The following is a 7,716-nucleotide window of genomic DNA, read 5'->3' as shown; positions in this document are numbered from 1 at the left end:
TGTATTTGAATCATTGGCAACCTTTTATAAAGGCCGATTGAAAGACTTGCACTTGTAATACCGATTTGATATGAACTTCTCTTTTCTTTTATTAGAGGACATGACTTAATATATCCGACAATTTAACATGACGTTGTTACGGGTGGGTTCGCTCAGGGGTCTTGCTCTCCGGTACCGGCATGCTTTGTTTCTTTTCCCCCTGTTGTTTCCTGGCATCTTTTTTTTAGGCGTGCCCCAGCAGTGCAAGGATTGGTCGGCTCCAGGAAGGCCCGTGATTGGCTGCTGCCGATTGGCAGGTCGCACACCTGCTATATATTGAGCCGAGATGGCACACAACTCTCTCGTCGTCCTTCGCGCCCAGCCAGCCGCGCTCTTGTTCTGAAGGTTTGTGGAAAACCGAGCAGTAGGGGTGAACCGCTGTTTTTGGTGTGCATTTTTCTTTCCTCCTGTTTGTGGAGCTAGCGAGGTAAGCCTATTGTCTTTTGGTTGTTTTGTTTGTTAGGATAGTTTGGTTATTGTAACTTGTATTTTCAAGCGAACAAAGATATATTTTCCGAGGTAAGCCGAAGCAGTCCACAGGTGCGTCTTCCAGACGTTCTGCCTCGCGCTAAGTAATTGGCGAGTAAATGTTTGTCGGCTTTCGCTCCCTATTTGTCAACAACTTTTCCTTTACAGAGTTTGATCATGGGTGGACACGACGGCGTTTCAGCTGAACGCACAGCACGTCACAATTCGTTTTTGCTTTATTCGGTACGGTACATTGCCCCCACCCCTCCTATGTGATATGAAGGTTTTGAAATAAGATCTTTTTAATGGCAATTCGTCCAAAAACGTGTCATGGCATGATGTTATTTTGCCACTTTTGACTAGCCTCTGCTTCCGTTTGTGTCACGTTCTGTCTGGGCTTTTTGGATTTAGTTTAAGTACTTCCTGGTTCATTTCGTCAATTATTGGTTCGTGTTGTTTTTCCCTGCGTCTGTTTGTGAGTGTGTGTTGTATTAATAAAGCACCACACTTATAGCTTGTTCGAGCATGAGTTTACTGTTCGGCTCAGCGTACAGTGAATCAACAACGGCGCCCACGCAATGCATGTCGGGAGGTTGCTCGACTGACATAACATGCAGTTATATCAAACATCCACTGGATGGTACTATAATACCACCCGTAACAGCGTCTGCCTTTTTCTCAGTCTCATTAGTTTGATCTCGTCCACCTGTTGTCCGTGTGCCCCTGCTCCTCTGGCGTTAGCCTATCCGTTTCCCCTGCCTCCTGTCCCCGTCCAGCTGTAGTGTGTTTTCAGTAATTAGTCTTCGTGTATTTAAAGCACCGTCCCTGTAGCTTTTGTCGAATTATTGTAACTATCGTCGATTCGTGTTCCCTGTCCCGCTGTGCTTCCCCGTCGTCCGAGTTTGTCTCGTGAGTTATTCCGTTCCTCATTTATTTTGCTACTTTGTCTAGTTTTTGTCTTCTGCTTTTCCTGCCTTGTTTTATGATTAAAAGTGCATTTTTGTTTGAGCACACCGTCTCCGTCCTGCGTTTTTGGAGTCCCTTTCCCTCCTGCGCCACGACGTGACAGTTTGAAATTAAATTGACCGTTTTTGATGAGAGGTGCACTTGGGAGGGCTATATGCTTTCATATTGATGTGCACAACTCGTATTGAGTTGCAACTCGTTTTAGACTCAAGAGCTTCCCCGACAAAGCGGAGTTAGTTAAGTAAATCCAACATTAATCAGTCTCCAATGTTATTGCGAGGTAAGCTGTGACAAACAGATCTCATTGTTTCTACTACGCGTGTGTTTGACTAAGTATTCTGACGCAATTGACACCTTTTTTTTATTTGCCACAAAGGTTTTGCTTCGGGTTAGGGGTTAGGTCAAAGTACAAACTCCTTGCAAAAATATTTTTCCCTCCCGGTCATCCTACACTTTGTGCATAAGAGCAATGGGCGTGATTCCCCCTCGCTCTTGAATTGCCGCCCTCCTTTCAGTTTTCCCTTATCTTTGCCATTCTTCATCCGATTTCTACCGTTCCAACTTTAAACAATTCCCCTAAGTTCTGCCATTTCATGGTGATGTCCATTTTCTTCTTCCCAGAATTAAAAAATTACCCACAATTTCACTTTCAGTTTTTCCCTTTGCCATGCTTCATCCGATTCCTACCGTTCCAACTATAAGCGGTTCCCCTAAGTTCTGCCATTTCATGGTGATATCCATTTTCTTCTTCCCAGAATTCAACAATTTTCACAATCCCACTTTTTCAGTTTTTCCCTTGTATCTTTGCATTCCATTGGTCTATCCATTTTCCTCTTCCCATGATTCAAAAATTACCCACAATTCCACTTTTTCAGTTTTTCCCTTGTATCTTTGCCATTCCTCCTGTGGTTTCCACCATTTTAACTTTAACCGATTCTTGCCATTCCATTGGTCTTTTCATTTTCCTCCTCCCATGATTCAAAAATGACAAATCCATTTTTTCAGTTTTTCCCTTGTATCTTTGCCATTCCTGCTATGGTTTCCACTATTTTAACTTTAACCGATTCCAGCCATTTCATTGGTCTATTCATTTACCTCTTCCCATGATTCAAAAATTACGATTCCACTTTTCATTTTTTCCCTTGAATCTTTGCCATTCCTGCTGTGGTTTCCACCATTTTAACTTTAACCGATTCTTGCCATTCCATTGGTCTATCCATTTTCCTCTTCCCATGATTCAAATATTACCCACAATTCGACTTTCAGTTTTTCCCTTGTATCCTTGCCATTCCTGCTGTGGTTTCCACCATTTTAACTTTAACCGATTCTTGCCATTCCATTGGTCTTTTCATTTTCCTTCTCCCATGATTATAAAATTTCACTTTTTCAGTTTTTCCCATGTATCTTTGCCATTCCTGCTGTGGTTTCCACCATTTTAACTTTAATCGATTCCTGCCATTCCATTGGTCTATCTATTTTCCTCTTCCCATGATTCAAAAATTACAATTCCACTTTTTCATTTTTTCCCTTGTATCTTTGCCATTCCTGCTGTGGTTTCCACCATTTTAACTTTAACCGATTCCTGCCATTCCATTGGTCTATCTATTTGCCTCTTCCCATGATTCAAAAATTACAATTCCACTTTCATTTTTTCCCTTGTATCTTTGCCATTCCTGCTGTGGTTTCCACCATTTTAACTTTAATCGATTCCTGCCATTCCATTGGTCTATCCATTTTCTTCTTCCCATGATTCAAAAATTACACACAACTCCACTTTTTCAGTTTTTCCCTTATCTTTGCCATGCTTCATCCGATTCCTACCGTTCCAACTTTAAATGATTCCTTTAAGTTCTGCCATTTCTTGGTGATATCCATTTTCTTCCCAGAATTAAAATTTCACAATTCCACTTTTTCAGTTTTTTCCCTTGTATCTTTGCCATTCCTGCTGTGGTTTCCACCATTTTACCTTTATTCGGTTCCTGCTATTCCATTGGTCTATCCATTTTCCTCTTCCCATGATTCAAAAATTACAATTCCACTTTTTCAGTTTTTCCCTTGTATCTTTGCCATTCCTGCTGTGGTTTCCACCATTTTAACTTGAACCGATTCTTGCCATTCCATTGGTCTATCCATTTTCCTCTTCCCATGATTCAAAAATTACCCACAATTCCAATTTCAGTTTTTCCCTTGTATCTTTAACATTCCTGCTGTGGTTTCCACCATTTTAACTTTAACCGATTCCTGCCATTCCATTGGTCTTCATTTTCCTCTTCCCATGATTTTAAAATTACAATTCCACTTTTTCAGTTTTTCCCTTGTATCTTTGCCATTCCTGCTGTGGTTTCCACTATTTTAACTTTAACCGATTCCTGCCATTCCATTGGTCTATTCATTTTCCTCTTCCCATGATTCAAAAATAACCCACAATTTCACTTTCGTTTTTTCCCTTTGCCATGCTTCATATGATTCCTACCGTTCCAACTTTAAGCGATTTCCCCTAAGTTCTGCCATTTCATGGTGATATCCATTTTCTTCTTCCCAGAATTCAATTTTCACAATTCCACTTTTTCAGTTTTTCCCTTGTATCTTTGCCATTCCTGCTGTGGTTTCCACCATTTTAACTTTAACTGATTCTTGCCATTCCATTGGTCAATCCATTTTCCTCTTCCCATGATTCAAAAATTACAATTAAACTTTTTCAGTTTTTCCCTTTGTATCTTTGCAATTCCTGCTGTGGTTTCCACTTTTAACTTTAACCGATTCTTGCCATTCCATTGGTCTATTCATTTTCCTCTTCCCATGATTCAAAAATTACAATACCACTTTCAGTTTTTCCCTTGTATCTTTGCTAATCCTGCTAGTTTCCACCATTTTTAACTTGAACAGATTCTTGCCATTCCATTGGTCTATCCATTTTCCTCTTCCCATGATTCAAAAATTACAATTCCACTGTTTCAGTTTTTCCCTTGTATCTTTGCCATTCCTGCTGTGGTTTCCACTATTAACTTTAACAGATTCCTGCCATTTCATTGGTCTATTCATTTACCTCTTCCCATGATTCAAAAACTATGATTCAACTTTTCATTTTTTCCCTTGTATCTTTGCCATTCCTGCTGTGGTTTCCACCATTTTAACTTTAACCGATTCTTGCCATTCCATTGGTCTTTTCATTTTCCTCCTCCCATGATTCAAAAACTATAAATTCATTTTTTCAGTTTTTCCCTTGTATCTTTGCCATTCCTGCTGTGGTTTCCACCATTTTAACTTTAACCGATTCTTGCCATTCCATTGGTCAATCCATTTTCCTCTTCCCATGATTCAAAAATTACAATTCAACTTTTTCAGTTTTTCCCTTTGTATCTTTGCCATTCCTGCTGTGGTTTCCACTTTTAACTTTAACCGATTCTTGCCATTCCATTGGTCTATTCATTTTCCTCTTCCCCTGATTCAAAAATTACAATTCCACTTTTTCAGTTTTACCCTTGTACCTTTGCCATTCCTGCTGTGATTTCCACCATTTTAACTTTAACCGATTCTTGCCATTCCATTGGTCTTTTCATTTTCCTCCTCCTAGATTCAAAAACTATAAATTCATTTTTTCAGTTTTTCCCTTGTATCTTTGCCATTCCTGCTGTGGTTTCCACCATTTTAACTTTAACCGATTCTTGCCATTCCATTGGTCAATCCATTTTCCTCTTCCCATGATTCAAAAATTACAATTCAACTTTTTCAGTTTTTCCCTTTGTATCTTTGCCATTCCTGCTGTGGTTTCCACTTTTAACTTTAACCGATTCTTGCCATTCCATTGGTCTATTCATTTTCCTCTTCCCATGATTCAAAAATTACAATACCACTTTCAGTTTTTCCCTTGTATCTTTGCCGTTCCTGCTAGTTTCCACCATTTTTAACTTGAACAGATTCTTGCCATTCCATTGGTCTATCCATTTTCCTCTTCCCATGATTCAAAAATTACAATTCCACTGTTTCAGTTTTTCCCTTGTATCTTTGCCATTCCTGCTGTGGTTTCCACCATTTTAAATTTAACCGATTCTTGTCATTCCATTGGTCTTTTCATTTTCCTCCTCCCATGATTCAAAAATTACAAATCCACTTTTTCAGTTTTTCCCTTGTATCTTTGCCATTCCTGCTGTGGTTTCCACTATTAACTTTAACAGATTCCTGCCATTTCATTGGTCTATTCATTTACCTCTTCCCATGATTCAAAAACTATGATTCAACTTTTCATTTTTTCCCTTGTATCTTTACCATTCCTGCTGTGGTTTCCACCATTTTAACTTTAACCGATTCTTGCCATTCCATTGGTCTTTTCATTTTCCTCTTCCCATGATTCAAAAATTACAATTCCACTTTTTCAGTTTTACCCTTGTACCTTTGCCATTCCTGCTGTGATTTCCACCATTTTAACTTTAACCGATTCTTGCCATTCCATTGGTCTTTTCATTTTCCTCCTCCCATGATTCAAAAACTATAAATCCATTTTTTCAGTTTTCCCCTTATATCTTTGCCATTCCTGCTGTGGTTTCCACCATTTTAACTTTAACCGATTCTTGCCATTCCATTGGTCTTTTCATTTTCCTCTTCCCATGATTCAAAAATTACAATTCCACTTTTTCAGTTTTACCCTTGTACCTTTGCCATTCCTGCTGTGATTTCCACCATTTTAACTTTAACCGATTCTTGCCATTCCATTGGTCTTTTCATTTTCCTCCTCCTAGATTCAAAAACTATAAATTCATTTTTTCAGTTTTTCCCTTGTATCTTTGCCATTCCTGCTGTGGTTTCCACCATTTTAACTTTAACCGATTCTTGCCATTCCATTGGTCAATCCATTTTCCTCTTCCCATGATTCAAAAATTACAATTCAACTTTTTCAGTTTTTCCCTTTGTATCTTTGCCATTCCTGCTGTGGTTTCCACTTTTAACTTTAACCGATTCTTGCCATTCCATTGGTCTATTCATTTTCCTCTTCCCATGATTCAAAAATTACAATACCACTTTCAGTTTTTCCCTTGTATCTTTGCCGTTCCTGCTAGTTTCCACCATTTTTAACTTGAACAGATTCTTGCCATTCCATTGGTCTATCCATTTTCCTCTTCCCATGATTCAAAAATTACAATTCCACTGTTTCAGTTTTTCCCTTGTATCTTTGCCATTCCTGCTGTGGTTTCCACCATTTTAAATTTAACCGATTCTTGCCATTCCATTGGTCTTTTCATTTTCCTCCTCCCATGATTCAAAAATTACAAATCCACTTTTTCAGTTTTTCCCTTGTATCTTTGCCATTCCTGCTGTGGTTTCCACTATTAACTTTAACAGATTCCTGCCATTTCATTGGTCTATTCATTTACCTCTTCCCATGATTCAAAAACTATGATTCAACTTTTCATTTTTTCCCTTGTATCTTTACCATTCCTGCTGTGGTTTCCACCATTTTAACTTTAACCGATTCTTGCCATTCCATTGGTCTTTTCATTTTCCTCTTCCCATGATTCAAAAATTACAATTCCACTTTTTCAGTTTTACCCTTGTACCTTTGCCATTCCTGCTGTGATTTCCACCATTTTAACTTTAACCGATTCTTGCCATTCCATTGGTCTTTTCATTTTCCTCCTCCCATGATTCAAAAACTATAAATCCATTTTTTCAGTTTTCCCCTTATATCTTTGCCATTCCTGCTGTGGTTTCCACCATTTTAACTTTAACCGATTCTTGCCATTCCATTGGTCTTTTCATTTTCCTCTTCCCATGATTCAAAAATTACAATTCCACTTTTTCAGTTTTACCCTTGTACCTTTGCCATTCCTGCTGTGATTTCCACCATTTTAACTTTAACCGATTCTTGCCATTCCATTGGTCTTTTCATTTTCCTCCTCCTAGATTCAAAAACTATAAATTCATTTTTTCAGTTTTTCCCTTGTATCTTTGCCATTCCTGCTGTGGTTTCCACCATTTTAACTTTAACCGATTCTTGCCATTCCATTGGTCAATCCATTTTCCTCTTCCCATGATTCAAAAATTACAATTCAACTTTTTCAGTTTTTCCCTTTGTATCTTTGCCATTCCTGCTGTGGTTTCCACTTTTAACTTTAACCGATTCTTGCCATTCCATTGGTCTATTCATTTTCCTCTTCCCATGATTCAAAAATTACAATACCACTTTCAGTTTTTCCCTTGTATCTTTGCCGTTCCTGCTAGTTTCCACCATTTTTAACTTGAACAGAT

Source organism: Hippichthys cyanospilos, chromosome 22, assembly GCF_059441005.1.
Source record: "Hippichthys cyanospilos isolate Australia breed blue-spotted pipefish chromosome 22, RoL_Hcya_1.0, whole genome shotgun sequence".
Lineage (NCBI taxonomy): Eukaryota > Metazoa > Chordata > Actinopteri > Syngnathiformes > Syngnathidae > Hippichthys > Hippichthys cyanospilos.
The sequence above is the reverse complement of the archived record's forward strand: the minus strand, read 5'-3'. Positions refer to the sequence as shown.